Here is a 17,651-nt window from a genome sequence, read left to right as displayed (position 1 = left end):
CGTAGTATACCGCGCGACCCGCACGTTTGCTCCGCACCTACAAATGTAGTCGGAGAAAGAAACGAAGATCCGATTCGATTCATGGCCCGCACGCCTTGGCATTTTCTTAATACACAGGCGACGCGTGACGTATTGTGACGTGGAAAATAATTGAAACTCGAGCTAGCAGCCCGAGGCGGCGACCCGCCAGCAGCTCGATTGTAAATGTGGTGCTACCGGGTGCCGGGCGGAACTTGCAAGCGGTAAATCCACGTTGTACTCGACTCCGATGCTTTCACATTCGTCGATTTTCAATTTCTTGCCGTTCTCCTCAAGCAAGGAGTTTCCCACGGCGTATTTTGGATTTTCATATCCACCAAAATATATATCATATACACGACGGAAATACGAACCAATGTTGGAACATTCAAACAGTATAATAAAAAATTCTATAAAACTTATGTCAATAAAAAATTATCAAAGACTGAAAACGTTTATATTTGAAATAAAACTATTGTATATTTTTTATTATAAAAATTTGATTTGTATTGAGATGATAGTTACAGCATTCGAAATATGCCTGTTAATATGAAGTGATTTTTGGTTTGTAAGTACACGATTTTAATTGAAAAAAAAAAAAAAAAAACAAAAAACAAAAACGATGTTAGAAAATCCGTAAGAAAAAGTAAATCGGCTGAGTACCGAGAAATAAGCGAACGGTGAACGAATACAGAACAACGATATATTCCGGTGACGACAGTTCGATTACTTCTCGCGCCTTGCAACTCACAGTGCTACCTGCTCGTATTTTAATCGACTCATTATCGGATAGTTAATGGCCGGCCATTTGGCATCGTACATTAGAATGGCAACGATAAGGCTCTCGTGTGCAACGTGGGCATATAACTCGGCATGTACTACTGAAGTTTAGCTTCAGTAGTTACTGACACCTATGACATCGCTCAGGAATATATCCCTGTTTATACTTCTAAGAAGTTTGAAATCGAGAATACTATCTCAATTTCAAAATTGAAATAAACGAGATTTATTTTCGTTTTATTTTCTTAAAATTTAATTTAAATAATAATCAAATATTTGCATAGTGTTTTAAATATTTTATCGGCTTTTTGGAATAATTTCAACAATTTTGCTCGGCAGAGATGTTTTACGAGATTTGGAGTATTAGTTAAAATTAAATATATTAAATCATTAATTCATAGTATAAACTCATTGTTGAATGAGCCGAGTTTAATGAGTTCATTTTCTGTTGACACGTTAGTATAAAGCATATAGTATTCGCATGTACGTACGCAGCAACGTACGAAACATCAAAGTTTCCTAATTAACCACAACTTTTCGTAATTACACGCCATTCTGCGTATACTAAAAACGACGATAACTTAGTGATGTTTTACGTTCTCCTCGAAATTTTCAGTATCATTATTCCTGATATATTATTAAGATAAAATCTTTAATGTAATGTATCACATTTATCTAATACTGAAAATAATGCTTCAAATAGATAAAGCAGCATGATGCAGCATAATTTCCCAGCAGTGCGTCATTATAACGCTTGCGACTCGTGATACGATGACATGCCAATTTCAGTTGAATTAGAAGCAATTACGTTGCACATTAGTATCACGTTCAAAGCCAAAATGGGAAGATTATCAGCGATGCACAGCGTGTTAATTGATAGACGCATTTGATAACCATCCGCGAATTCCGTTTGCGGTAAGCCTAAGTCTAAATCCTATAACAAACGGATCTCCGCTTGACATTACTACTCAAATTCTATCTCTATTGAATTATCGGTGTCCAATAAAATTTGCATCATTTAATATTTCATATACGAAGTATATACAAAGACTGCTTCTAGATTCCAATTTATCTGAAAATTTAAACATGTGATAAAAATGAAACACCACAGAAATCCAGTGTTCAAATTCAACATTCAAAAGATAGTTTTTAATAAAGCTAATAATCTGGCTTTAAACATCGAAATTTTTATGTGCAATGTTTTAGTTATAAAAAGAGTCACGAATATTTTTACTCATGTATACATGTTATTTTTATTTCAAATGAATTTATTGTAGCATACAGAAAAATCTATAATGTGTTGCAACAACGTGCAAAGAATATAAAAATAAATATTACATGCACAATCTGTAAAGCAACCAGCTTAATAATGAAATTCTAATTCTAATTCTAATTCTAATTCTAATTCTAATTCTAGGAGGTAGCCTTAATTTTTGAATTACGAAATTCCATTATCTTTATCATTTCGTTTAACAAGAATAAAAATATTTGAAAACTATAATAAATTAATTTTTAAATAAAGTTTGAATTTAAATAAATTATAAAGTAAATTTAGCTAAACTAAAATAAAATAATATAATTTTGATGATTAATGAATAAATATCTGTAATCTGCAAACTGTTGCAAGATACCGAAGTTGTATACTAGTTGCAGTTTATCAGGAACGAGTATGTTGCTTAGTCTGAATTGTTTCGAGGCAAACGGCGTTGCTCACAGTTACGCGTACAGCCGGTGCGCGATTATGCGATTTCGTGGTTTCGATATGACCCCCAACGTTATGACGTTACATTCCGAATAGTGGAATCAGATACAATTGCTCCGATTTAACTATATCGCGTAGAGCTTTCAGCACTCAACTGGTATAGTTTAATTATCATTGATATACAATGAACATTTTATAAAATGTACAAGTAACAAAATATAAAATTTAATATTTATAAATTAATAATTATAAAATTTTTAAATATCTTTATAAAAATATTTATATAACATATAACGCGGATAAAAATTAAAATAGAAAATATTTATTTGTCATTGTTTATGCGCATCGTATTACTTGCTGGTTGTTACCAATTCAATGTAGAAAGCATTATTATTTAACAAATTGTTGTTTACGTTTAACATTGTAATAACATTTGCTTCAGCGGAGAAAATAACAACAAGACGGGTTCAAAATTTGCATACCGTCACAGGATATACTTCACGTTTTTCAACGGGATTCAACTTGCACGTAATGAAAATTACATGATTACGTTCTGTAACCCTTTTCTTTAGAGATTCTGTACCTGACAGCAACAATTTATTACGAAATATTCGTAGAGGAAGAACGAGAAGGAATAAGGGATAAAATAAAGAGCAATGCTTTAAAAGCCGGTAAACGTGACGCTTTCAAGCTGTATACGCGCCCATCAAGGTTTATTTCTCATTTTCACCGTACACGCTTTCGTGCAAAGTCGACATGTGCAGAAGTAAAATCTAAAATACAAAATGTTGGTTGACATTTGTTTGCCGCTTGTACACTCTAATCCGTAATAAAATATTGTGTATACGATAAATACAGAAAATAATATAAATGAATATTCTCTCATAGAATTATTATTTTATTTTTCATAATATGACAATTTTAAAGATATTGTTAATGTAATTGAGATGACGAAAATAATTATTATATTTACGCAGACCTGTTATATTACAAAATGTTTTGTTGTTTCAAAATATTTATTAAAAGAATATTGTGTTGATACTGATCAAATTTTAACCATATTTTTCAACTCGTATTTTCATTCAAGTGAATACATTAAAGCAATAAAGTCTAAAAAAGTTATCCTAGTCCTAGCTGTTACACCAATCCACTGATCCTCGTTTCATGTTATGGTGTAAGAAAATGGCGTGTGGTCGCCGACGGTAGTAGTGTGAAAACGACAAGGTGGGTGTGGAGGGTGCGCGATCAACTGACAAATGTCTACGAACCGCAAACAACGAAAGTAGAGGGTCAGGTATTAGAGACGCTCTAACTTTTCTTTACATCGTTTTCCCCCGGCAAATGGTATATTTGCGTCGAGCGCAATGTTCCAAACGACGAATGCAGCGGTAAAACTTTACGGGTGAGCGAGTGACATTTATGGTTCGTTCGTTGGACAACGCGGCTCAAAATCAGTCGTTTAAATGCCGTTGTAAATTATTCATGGCGTAAAAGCCCTGTTTAATTTACGACGGATCAAGCTGCGCGACAAGACGAAATTGTAAACGACAAATGCCCTGACGACTACGTGCTTTGCATCAAATACCGCGAATAATCTCCGTGTTTTGAATTCGATGATTTTAGAACAGTTTAGTTACGTGTGAAAATTAAATTATCGAGGATTTTATTTATTGCCGAAATTATTATCTTATGTGAATCAATATTAATATTTTGCATGAATTAGTGTACGTCAAGAGAATAATATTGATCGAAATTATTTTAAGGCATTTTTCGTTTTACGAACAATCTTATTATTTTTAAAAAGAATAAAGTTTATATTATATGTATTATATAATTTCTCCTAATTAAAATAAGAAATAATAAATCCCTTATATATAAAATTTTATTTTTAAACTTTAAAAACATTACAATCTGCAGGTAGCTCGTTTCTATTAGGAAATGATCGCTCCGCAAATGCTCCGCAAATGGTTAACGCTGTCGTTTTAGAGAGAAAAATTCAATTGAACGCATTACCATTTCACACATACTACCACATAGACATTTTATACACATTCTGAGAGAATTCTTTGGTACGCCTACGACATAAAAGTGATTTTGATTCCTAGCAAAGAGAAGTTTAAAGGCAAAATCGCGTATGTCGAGGAGCAAAAGGAAGGAAATATTCCGATTGTCGATGAGGGTGGCGCGGTGTATTCTGAGGATAGAAAACGTCCAGCTACCACCCCATGGAATGTTCTGGAATAAATTCTCGCATTCCAGTGTTGGTCGACGTGTTGGCAGGGGTCGAGAGGTGGTCGTCCAATCGAACGGACCGTTGCTCGCCATACTCTGGCCTTTACCCCCGAGAGTCGACCGATGCCGAAGGGTGGTTGCAATAAGGGATGACATTCTCTTACGTCTGGAACAAAGGATGGGCACGCCGTCCAAATGTCAGGAAGTTCCATTATGCCTTGCAGTCTGTCTAGAAAGCTCGCCTAGCGAAGCGTATAATGCACGACACTGTAATCGTGAAACGTATGCTCGTGCGCAATATGGAAGTTACAAAATTTTCATTTAAAGAGAAAACTGAAATGATGATTTTAAAAAAAATGGATATTATTACACAATGTTTCATTTAATTACTAAATTAAATCGTTTTACTAAATTAAACTGCTAAATCTGATGAGTTATACATTTCGCAACGCCCGCAATTATTCATTATCGATACGAGAAAATTTATTGAATATTTAATGGGAGCTTTTTAATTAAATAATTAAGCGGAATTTCGAATATCAGCAATATTTTATGAACGAAAGTGTTTTATGAATTTCAATGAGAACCTAGGCTAGGAAGCTGAATACTATCTGCACGCGCAAACTCAAATCATTTATTTCACCAACACATTATTCAATTTGTATAATTTTATATATAACTTACATGACGTAATGTGTTTTAAATTCGGTTCGATTATTTCGCTGTGCGTAATTAAAAAATTACATAAGTATATATTTAATAACAAGTTCTGTGTATGAAATAAATGCGACAATGAGAACGTTTCAGTTATTATTTGCATGCGCGGATCGTAAATTAAGGAAAGATTTAAAAAAATGCTACAATATTTAAGAAATATTCACGGCAGCATTATTCGCTAGAGGAAAATCTCGCGAGAAATTCCGCGCGTAGCGCGAAGATGAGTAAAAGTTGCTTTTGAAACGAGACTTACGAGGTCTCCGGTTGTTAACGGTAGAACCCAACAGAAAGTGTTCAATTAATCATTAATATCGCCGACGCGGCAGTGGCCGCCGCACGAATACTGGTGCCTCCGTTAAGTAATGACATAATTTGCAGCTGCATAAACAAGGCTTACCGTGATTTAGATGCGCGCGGTTTTGCAAGCGAAATAGGTGCGTTCTCGCTACGCCAGCAATGCATTGCGGCGCATTATACGGAAAGGCGTGGAAATTATGTAATCTTATCATAAATTGATTTGAATACTCCGCAAAATGTGGTATTTTGTAACACTTTTATTCACGTTCAATCGCAATTTTATTTGCAAACTGTTAATTTCGCGTTGAACCGTAAAAGTCTGCAACATTTAATTAATTTCAAGCTTGAGGCGTTCATAAAATTTCTTCAAATTATTTTGTATTTTTTTATGTTGCTTTATTATATTTCTGCAACAACTTGTGCGAAAACAAGTTGTATATAATTTTCATTATTCATAATTTTTATTCCTTTAATATACATCTTCTTTCTATAGATATTATTTGCGGTATCATACGCTTTCACATGGTAATGTGGCTATGTTGCAACATGGATGCGAATTCAATCACGCCATCTGTGTGCACTGTGTCGTCGTATTTTATTCTTTTTTTCCAAAGAAATCCTGTAAAAAGACTTTCCGTGCAAACATGTAGATCAGTCCGTTTCGACGAATAAAACGCGAGTTTGACTTATGGTCGGAAACCGCGCGGAACGTGATCGGGGAGTGGTAAAGGCAAGAGGGATGGTAAAAAGAAAACAGAAAACACTCGTTCCTTCAGAACTCCCGCTTCCTATGAATTCGACAATCCGTTTCCCGGGCTCTAACGAGCGCCAATATTTGTATCCGTAAATCACGTCCCAATATTTGCCTCCATGCCGGTAGCAACATTCGCCCTTTAGAAAGTTTTTCACATTTCTTCCGACTTTTTCTCTTTACATCTATAATAATTTCAAATGTCAATAACATGTTTATATCTAAACTTATTTTCGTCGTATTCTTGTTCGTATTATATTTATTTCGCATACTTATAATAGTTTCAATAATTTTTAAGCATTTTTAATTTTTAATACTTTTCTTAACTTTCTATAAATTAAATCCACTAAACTACATTACTTTTACAAATTATGTTAATCTTTTATGTCTTTATTCTAATATTATTTGTTTGCAGACAGACTAATCAGAATAACTGATTAATCTTCTTTCCCCTTTTATTCTCATTCTCTACTTCCATTATCGGACACTGCTTAATCAATTATGAATACACTTGGAGTTAAAGTCGCGTGCCGTACGTAAATAAAAAAATCTGAAGAATTTTTCATGCAGAATACTGAACAACGGAAAAAGTTGACCTCGTGAGATGGAGGCGGAAAAGATGGGAAAAGAGATGAAATTCCGTACGGTCAAAGACGAAACTCGGAGAAGAAGTAAGGGGATGGCATTATTAATTATTCTTGGCGTAGTTTGGACTTCGGAGAATGAAACAAGGGACTCGTCTTAGATTATCACCCCGACTGCCGACGAGAGTTCTATCCTACGATCTTCTTTTTGCCATTTCTCGGGCTTAATTAACTTCGAATCGCAAGGGTAAGGAACGAGGAAGTGAGGAGATAGACGGAGATGCGGGGGAGTTATGAAATTTCGATGACGTCGCGTCTCTCAACGATTCCTCGAAACTCCAAGGGCGAAGCCCTTCATCCATCGTCACAAGATAGGCTTTAATGGTCGATTGAACGTAGAATGGCTGATTACATTAGGAATGGCAATTACAGATCGAAAGTTTTCGAGGACGCACGTCTTATCTGCGATCCGATAAGAAGAATGGGATTCGCCTTTGTTCGTCTCATCGCTATTGAAATCTTTTAATTACCTACTTAAGATCGACGATGAACGGCTAATTATGAATCTCCACAATCACGTATCTTACCTAAAATAAATAATATTTGTTAGTGAAAATTGAAAATTTAAAATATTTTTGCAATAAAAAGACAGATTAATATTTTGTATATTAATTTTATAAAATATTTCTTTTAAGATGTGTATTAAATATAAAATTCTGTTAAATAAAGGAAAATTTTCATTGTTCCTGTCGAACAAATAACAAGGTGTAACATAGCTACCTGTCATGTTAAATTTAATAGTTTTGCTCAGGTAACTGTAACGTGAAAGTTGTTGTAAAATTAAGTCCATATAGCTCAAAGCTTATGTATGTATGGACTTTATTACCTGTCAATTCTAAATAAATTGTATATTCTTAAATTTAAATAGAAATTTCATAAAACGATCTCGATGATAGTAACATTTGATTTTAATGTCTGGCTTCATTATTAAAAAATATATTTAAAAAGTGAAGGGCAATGTTAATTACAATGTAATAAAATATAAATATAAATAAATGTAATTTCATTAGCAATTTATACACTAGTGCTTTTCAAATTTAGATTTTATTCTCAGATTTGATTTCACTCTCACATTAACGTATCGCAAACTCTCTATTAACAAAAATAATATAATTTATTTATAAGTTAATAAATAGAAGTCAAGACAATGTACAGAGACAAATAAGGAGATGACATGGTGGGACAAGATTGTTTGAACTTAAGTCACTATACAGCATATATATATGTATATATCATAGCCTCTGGGGTTTAATAAACTCTCGAGTGCTCGGTCGCTTGATTCCTCTCCCATACTGCGGAATAATTATTCCAAGAACATTAAAAAGGTGTCTTGCTTTCACATTTTGCGATAGAATTCATATCTCTTATAACATTATGACATCGTAAAACAAATATAATAAGAGATATATTACAAATTTTTTAGGAGAGAATATTTTCTAGCTGCAAAATTCTAATTCGCATATTTCTTTAATATTAAAAATAACCTTTATATATTATTGGTAATATATTTAAATTAATATGTAAAATTAAGAATAGAATATGTAAAATTATAGCACAATAAATATATATATATACACATGTATAACTGATTAATATTAATAAACTAATTTAAATATATCAATGTATGTTTATGAATTTTAATCAGTAATTGTATAATTATGGTTACATCCACTACAAGAAGATACTGACTTGATTTTACCCTCTCGGATTTTAATTAAAAAATCTACAATCTCTCTCTATATCTTTTTCTCATAATCCACATCAAAGTGCAAAGCTTGTCATAAGAAACAATGAAAGAAGAGACAAAAATAATATTCGTCTGGTGCGATCAATAGGAAATCTTTGCGTTCATTTCATATTCGCGAACGTGGTAGTTTGAAAATGGCAGATGAGAAGGTAGCTTTGAAGTCTTAACGGGGAGATTTTTACGAATCATCGAAGTCGAGTTAATGTGAGCTTTGAAAGCAGCTTCAGGAAAAAATTAGCAGAAAGGAGAGCGAGAGATAGGACAGGATGGAGGTATATACGGCTTTGGACGTAACTGGATGACGTGCCGAGTTAAATGCACTCTCCCGCTCTTTTTCCATCCATATTCACTTCACGAGGAAGATGCCAAGAAAATACCGAAGCGCGCGCGACTATTTTTCCGGTGAACGGCTTCGTAAGCGTTTTCTTCTTTACGATGTGTATCGTCGTCACGATGTCCGCCCAACATTTCCGCTATCGGTCGCGTAAACTAACTCGCGACGCAACTCGATAGTGCACCATTTGGGAGATCGATGTTCTACGATTTTCTGTTCTGAAAAACGTAGAAATCGTGCCCGCGTAAAACAAGATCGTCGCTCTTTACATAATAAATGTAACCGACCTTTGTCATGAATCTATTTAATTTACGCCAAGCTAAATTCAAACGTTCCAACTTTTGTGCATGTTAATTACATAAATTAAAGCTGCTGTTGTGGTAAAAATAACGTTAAATTGTATGTTCAACGTAGCGAAAAGCACGGTATCCTCTGGTTAAATTTTCATCCGCGTATTATTATATGTGCACGTGTTAGTTAAACTATTTCACATATGCGCAAATTTTGTTGATAAAATTAGATGTTGAGAAACGAGAAATGATATTCTAGAACTGTTGCTATTATATATAATAACAAGAATAGTTTTCGCGTGTTTATGTAAAGTTATCTTTCTAAATAATGGAATGGTATATATTCGCGGTGTGATTATTTTAGAATACAAATTGTATTTACTATCTGTAGGATCTATCGTTCTATATAAAAATCATTATGCTTCGAAATTTCAAATTTCACATGCTCATTCCCAAATTGCTGTAATACAAATGTTGCCGTCACTCCTCGTTCGTTTTCTTCGCTCAGTTAATTTAATCGTTTCCACAAAAGATTCCAAGCCATTCTCACGTAATAGTTTAGTTCTCGTGGAAACGACCATTCCGAAAAGAAATACGACGTCAAACGTGAGAAAGGTGTTCCCATTTTACGAACGACGAACATTCGGAAGCTTTTGATCGTGTCTCTTAGATCCCGATAACGTATTTGCTTGCCATCGAAACGCCACGACACTTCGCCTCGCACCCACGCATTTTCGATGAATAAAGAAAATAGAAAGATCTATTATCTGCGTGGTGCAAAATGTACCTACGGTGCTCCGAGCAACCACTTTTAGTCAGCAAACAGTTTCCAGAGCATTTTCAACTTCGCCAAGGTTTTCAAGACGTGCAGTCTATGTAAATACGACAAAGATAATATCATGACGTTTGTAAGTTCCTTTCGATCTGAGCGTTTGACAAAATAGTTCTCATAGCTTTATTTCTTTAAATTTTAAATACTCATTTTTTTGTCAAATTATCGTAATTTACATTTGCTCTTTAAAACTTGAGACGCATCGTTATAACTTCAGGTAATATTTAAATAAAAGACATATTTGACTTCATAGGACACAATACTTGGTCAAAAGCTTGTAGGAAATTAATAAATCGTTAAGAATTATCTTTTAACTACTAACTTACTTTAACTTTTAACTACTGGCTTCAAATGATCGAATCAGTGTAACAAAGATTTTGCATAGATCAAAAGAGAGAAATTTTATTAAGCGGCGATACAGAAATTACTATCACATAAATGACAGTGAAATTATATCCTTTTAAGACAATACATTAATCGACTTTAAATTAATTAAAATCTACCATCAATAAAATTAACTTTCTTTTTTACGACTTTTTTATTGAAGTAGGAGGACATAGGTTGTCTATAGATAATCGACACTGTTTGATCTTAAATTGCCAGCTGCTCGAGTGAAGTCAAACTGAGCTTAGAGTGCCTTGCGGGTGGCAAACTTGGGCAAGAGAGAACTTCCACTTAGTAAGCATGCTAAAAGAAACTTCGTCATGAACGTTGAGGTTTTTCTTGCAGAGTGGAAGACAAAATGACGGAAAATTTCTCTACTACAAGTCTTACAATTGGTAAGATTTTTTTGTAAATATTAAGGTTTCTTCTAAAAGACTTTTTCTAAATTAAAAAAATAATTTTATACAAGAATTTTGTTAATGTTTCGATTAAAATTGTGATAAAAATATAAATTTTTGTTTCTCAGTAATATATAATTTAAAATTTTCATAATATACCATTATAAATCATAAAAATATTTAATATGTTACATAAATATGAAAAATATGAATTATAGACTATAATACTATAAAAAGCACACTACTTATAAATATTTAATTTTCTAAATAATGATTCAAAACTAAGAATTATAAAAGCTGATATAATAATGCTTTTAAAACTGAACAAAAACGAGAGAAAAGTTGAGATATATAGGGTTATCGTCTATTACTACTTTTTATTTGACTGGAAGGATTCGGTTTATCTATAGCGTAATCAACGGAGACAGCGGCGAGCATCTCCCTTGGAATTAAAACTTCAGAAAAGATATCTTCGTAGATGTTTCGTAATCTTTGCCAACAGTGGGGATTTAGTTTAATAGAACGCTTTAATTCTTTTGATTTTAAACTGCATTTAGGTACTCGCGTAGAATTCAGAATTTCCACTTCATTAATTTTAAAACTAACAAGTCTCTATTGAAGATATCTTAAGAATTATGTTAGATTACAAAAAAATGATTTAATTATATATATAAGAAATTCAAATGACGAGTGTATTATTAGCATCTTATTCGCGTTCAGTAGTGCAAGTTAGAGTCGCAAAAGTAAGAAAAAAGAATTTGAAGAGATTGTGAGATTTAGCATGAGTTAATTTGCTTCCTCAATTTTCATTCTATTTTTATGGATAATTGTTGGAATGCGCACGATACAGTCTAAAAGTGCACGGAAAAACGAGACATCCTCACTTTTTGTGGTGTACGCCTCTCTACACTCGTTGCACTGCGGATATAAAGCCATCTCTTTAATCTCCGCTGTCGCACGGAATCAGGGACATATTTCCTAAGGCGTTTATTGTCGGAAATGACACGCGCGCTGTTAAAGCATGTAACTTCCTTGTTAGAGATCTGTAATACGCTTATGTACGCATGTACATACAATGTAATTATGTTACGCATACATTTACGTCACAAATTTCATACCGATAGTCGACGACCGTTCACACAAAAAAATTCCGTGAAAAATTTATCCCGTAGGGCTAAACCGGGAACTTTTTCCGCAGCTGTGGCAGAACTGCAAAGTTTTGCGAAAGTATAGAAAGTAGCAAAAAGGAACAAACAGATGAATTCTAAAAAGAGAATCGTGTACTTCGGGTGATTTTGAAAGGGGTAATATCAGTCTTTGTTTTCATTGTAATATTCTTCATTGTGATATCAAATTAAAAGGCAAATTATGTAGATATGCTAAAATTAGATATGCCAAAAAGAAAAAAGAAGAATATTCTTTTTTTATTTATAACAACGGGAAAAAATGTTTTATTTTTGTATTCGATCATCATTTATCAAATGTACATCCTTTGTTTGTAATGGCCATTGTTTAAAATGGCCAACTTTATTATATGTGATATTATGTCCTCTTTTAGTTTAATTGTAATTCGCTATGTGCCTATATCGCCTATGATATAAATTATCGTCTATTTGCGCTTGGATATCAATAATCGATTTTTGATACGCGATTAATGATTAAACATGCGCGATCTATGACCGCATAATTTTGTGCATAACTCGAACGCGTATAATTAATGCGGCAAGCGGAAAGCGTAATACATGATTAGAGGAATACATGCCTCGGCAGTAAAATTTCAGGCACACAGGTGCATACTTGCGGTGAAGTTTAATCATGCATGGTAGTCGCGCTATAAAAACAACGCCATACGGTACGCGCAACTACAATTGCAGAAACGCAGTGGCATACACGGTTATTGGTCCTTTAAGGGTAAACTTTATGTACAGAATTTTATCCAACATGCGGAGAACGCTATAAAAATACTGTAACGTATTGCGGGTTTCTTTTTATTAGGGTAGACTAAATTTATAACTAAAGAACACAAAAGAATTTTAAAAAATTAAGGTAATAAATTTCTACGAGTTACGCGACTTTGTATACCTCAGAAATCTTTTGCCGCAGGGGAATCAACTAGAAAATCTTATTTCGTATGGCACGTCCGATCGATATTTACGAAGAATAGCGTTTCCTTATCGTAAGCGAAAAAAATTTTTTTTCCAGACATTCAATTTTGTATGCGTAATTAATTTTCTTATAAAATATTTGCAATATTGGAGGAATGTGATTACCGTAAGTCTCTCCGGTTTGGAGAATTCGAAAAATTTGGAACGTTCGTCTTTTTAAATTTCAGCCACGAATCATGCGGAAGGCGAAGAGGTCGTCCTGAGGATTAACGAGACGAACGGCGGATCTCGAGGAAAATTTTATTACGTGCCAGAGCTGTAATATGTCTCACTTCGTTGAACGCTGCGATGTTCTGTGTCAGGTATAGTTGCTTGTTTAACTACTTATTTAAGTAGATCTATTAATTCCACAAGTTTAATAAATATTTATCAAGTTGTGTAGATATGAATATATTCCGATGAGATCAGTGCCCACGTGTACTAAGTAATAAATACTAATTTAGTAGATAATATATTGGTGTAGTGTAAATATTGGTATAATATTCATGAAATGGGAAAGCAGAGCAAACTCAAGCTGCATGTATAAGATTTGTAGAATATATTCTAGATCTAATCTAAAGAAATGAAGATATAATTTAATGTGAAGTAAGGATTGTGTATTAGAATGTTTTCCCTTGTGATCGATTTACCATGTGTTCACGTTATAGATCGACGCGCGAAAAATACGATTCTCCCGGGATGCTGTTGCAGAGTAGAGACAACAAACGAGTCGAAATTTTTCATGGTCAATGGACACCTTTCTCCAAATGGGTGCGGCAAATGGGGCGCTAACGATTGCCAGTAGAATCGAATTGGGGATGCGGACAGCTGTGTCACTTAGCGGCCACGAGGGTGAAAATGGAAACTGCTGAGCTTTGGAAAAAAAACTTAATCGGTTAACGATTCGGGACAACACAGCACGATAAACAATAGTCTATTGTCAATAGTCTACTGTTTGTAAATTTTGTGTATAACTATTTTTGGAAATCCGACTAAAGATCAAAAAGATTACGAATAAATTGTTTTTAAATTTGGAACGTTTTATTTACGAAGAATTTTTTATTATAATTTATTTTTATTTATAGTGACATAAATGTGTGTAGTTTATGTATCAGAATTATGTATTAGACTTTAAATCCGGGTTCTTGCAATTGTTAATCGTACTTTAACACGCAACCTTTAAGATATTGCTAATATTATATTTCGCGTGACCTGGTCTGATCGAATCTACTTTATACCTACTTAATGTAATGAAATTAAATTGTCATTTTTATACTCATCTCTTTTACTCAATTCTCTCTTTTAAAATATTATATTCATTTTATCATTTTTCATTTACTTAAAAATAAATTAGAAAATTTTATCCGTGAATAAAATTAGTGTGAATTTAAATTTCTCTCTCTCTCTCTCTCTCTCTCTCTCTCTCTCTCTCTCAATATATATGCGATATCTATCTAATAGATATGAGAGTTTCATATTTCCTGAATATAAAACAATCATGGGTTTGTCGCCAAAGAGCTGTTAGGCACTATTGTGTACATGCGAAGAGGCTTTTCCAAGCGAAGGCCGAATCGACGAGCAACGGAAACCAGAAAGCTGTATGGAGGGAAAGAGTGGGGTAGCGGACGTGATAACAACGTGCCTTTTATTCGTCAGAATGGTCCTGTGCAAAAGCTGCAATATCCGGATAATCCACGGGTGCACGCAGCCAGTCGAAGCGCGGTAGGATAGAAAAAACAGCAGCGGGGATGAAAAGTTCCCGTGGATATGCGTGTTCCCCCTTGCGTAGGGGTACGAATATGCGGTCAAAATAGAGGGGTTGTGTCGGGACGGGTTAGCGAATGTGTAGGGGATAATCGAACGACTTTGGTGCAGACATCGCGGAATTTCAATGGACACATTGGCCCAGAAAACCGATTGCAGTTCATCTCCCTATTTCACTTTTGTCATTTTTTTTTTTAATCTCATGTTTTGAAAAACCGGAAGGTCGGGCTTTTTAGCCCATACACAACACGCTGTTGCGGCTTGAAGAGGCCCTCCGCCCAATAAGTTTGTTGTTTTGATAACACTATCATAGATAGGCACTGATTTATAAATCTAATCGTTTTTAAAATGAATTTGTGAAATAAAAAAAAGAATGCAATACATACAAAGTATAACAGTGGTTGGATTCCGTAAAACGCATATGCGCGCATTTTGTTATAGTATAAGTGACATGAACTATAGATAAATGCGCGCATACGCGCTTTTCGGAATCTAGTTAATATATACAAACTCGCTCTCTCTCTCTCTCTCTCTCTCTCTCTCTCCTTCAGAGAAGATTCAATAATTTCTAGAATTTATCGTGCACTATTCATCGTCATCAAGGCGCTACAACGTTTGATGCTGATTATTTAGTCGGACAACTGTCGATAATCATATGGATATCATCTCGCATGTAGGCTCTCTTACTCCGCAGGGACGTCATTGCATGCTTCGGTATTTATGTAATCGCTATGCATCGTCGCATTACCATACAAACACTCGCACTCTCGCATATACGTCGGGATAAGAGAGGTTCCATGTCTCTTTGCATTCAATCACTCAAAATGATCCGGGCTGCTTCGTCAAACTGTCATATCGTATCTACACGACACCCAGTATGGTACACGCTAACGCAACGGACGTGGGTGTTTGCAGTGTAAACGACTTATCTGCTTATGTGCTATTGACATCGTCAAGTGGCTCTGGCAAACATATACGCGTAGTCCAACATACGGAAATTTGCGCACGACACACGATACCTTAAAGATTTGCGGAGCAAAAGTCGATGAAGATGAAAATCGCTTGCTGATTCGATTTTACTATTAAAATGTTTAGAAAATAACAGCGAAAATATCATTATATAAAATATAACATGTACATATTTGAAAAAAATATGTTAAAAAATATTTTTTTATTTAATAGATTAGAATAAATAATACATATTAAATATCTAATAAATATCTAATAAATAAAATATTCTTCTACTTAAATCAAGTTCTTATAAATTTTATTAAAATTAAATTAAATTTCATTTAAGATGATTTTTTTAAATGCGTTAGAAAATTAAAATTTTGAAGACTATATAATACGTAAGATTCTATTAATTTCAATCCACAATTTAATAAACATACACCGAAGTCTATTTTAACAAGAGTTACAATTCAGAACATATTTACTTCATACAATACAATGTTGAGGATAATATCGAAATTACCTCAGTTTAATTACCTTTTACCCATTCCTTATTAACAAGCAGATTTTGATTTAATGATTTACTAGATTGTTACAAGAATCGAGCTTAATTAGGTAGATTTCCTAAGCAAAACATTGTAAAATCAAGTTCCGTAAAATGATTCATATTTAGAGAATGTTCGTGAAAATGAAAATTTACGAAACACAGAAACATAGTTAATATCATTCCGAAGTGAAAAGGATACGTCCAATTGGAAATTGGAATATATAATTCCGAATCGATGATAATGTCCATCAAGAACGGCAGGTATGATTACATATCGCACCGATGACATGCTTTCCTATCTCCGAATTGATAGCGATGACTGTCAATGAGGCAAACCTTTACCTCCCAAAATTGGGAATCGTCGAATATGAGATGCTATCCATCAATATTGACGATGAATATAATCGGTATGTTGAAAGCGATTCTCAACTGCCATATAGAAAATTTAAACATAGACTATGATTAACATTAATATACGTCAATCAAATAGCACTCATAAAGCGTAATATTGACTGAATAGAAGACAAAATAATTAAAAAGAAAACAAAATATGCTTTTAAAATAAAGAATAGATTTATTCAATATTAAAAAAAAAATATATTTAATTTTATTTTTTAAAGAAATCTGGCTACGTTATAAAGGTTACATTGTTAAAAAAAAAATTGATGTAAAGCTGAAAAGAATTAATTTATATTGCAACTATAGTAAGCTTTTTAACTGTTATCACTAGTATTTGTCTAACTTGAGCTTGTGGTGACGAGAAATAAAAACTATTAAAACAAACTACGACCGCATAGAGTGAGGGAGAATGGATTGTTAAAACCGACTGTGACCGCAGACTAGCGGACAGCTGTAAAAATTGGCCAGTAACCATAGGGTGACCCGAGACATTACTGTCTGTCAAAAGACTGACCGCGACCGCAGGCGGTGAAAGACGTTACAATTTGTCAAAGATGATCGTGACCGCGAATGGTGCGAGACGCAGCCATTCGTCAAAACCGACTGTTATCGCACGGAAGATGAAATATATTATTACAAGCATCGTTATATAGAAGAAGGCTCTGAGCACGCAATGAAGTGGATTTTACGAAAGTTTTCGAAAGAATTCTGCTCAAAGGT

General features: G+C 33.8%; 1 protein-coding gene across 2 annotated transcripts in view; it reads right to left on the bottom strand.

Annotated features, from left to right (window-relative positions):
• Pgant2 (polypeptide N-acetylgalactosaminyltransferase 2) overlaps positions 1-17,651 on the bottom strand; it is a 183,217-nt gene that overhangs the window by 68,210 nt on the left and 97,356 nt on the right. The gene's annotated exons all lie outside the window — the stretch shown is intronic.

Source organism: Pogonomyrmex barbatus, unplaced genomic scaffold (assembly GCF_055798465.1).
Source record: "Pogonomyrmex barbatus isolate J1 unplaced genomic scaffold, ASM5579846v1 scaffold5, whole genome shotgun sequence".
NCBI lineage: Eukaryota > Metazoa > Arthropoda > Insecta > Hymenoptera > Formicidae > Pogonomyrmex > Pogonomyrmex barbatus.
This window is presented reverse-complemented; position numbering and strand designations above follow the sequence as displayed.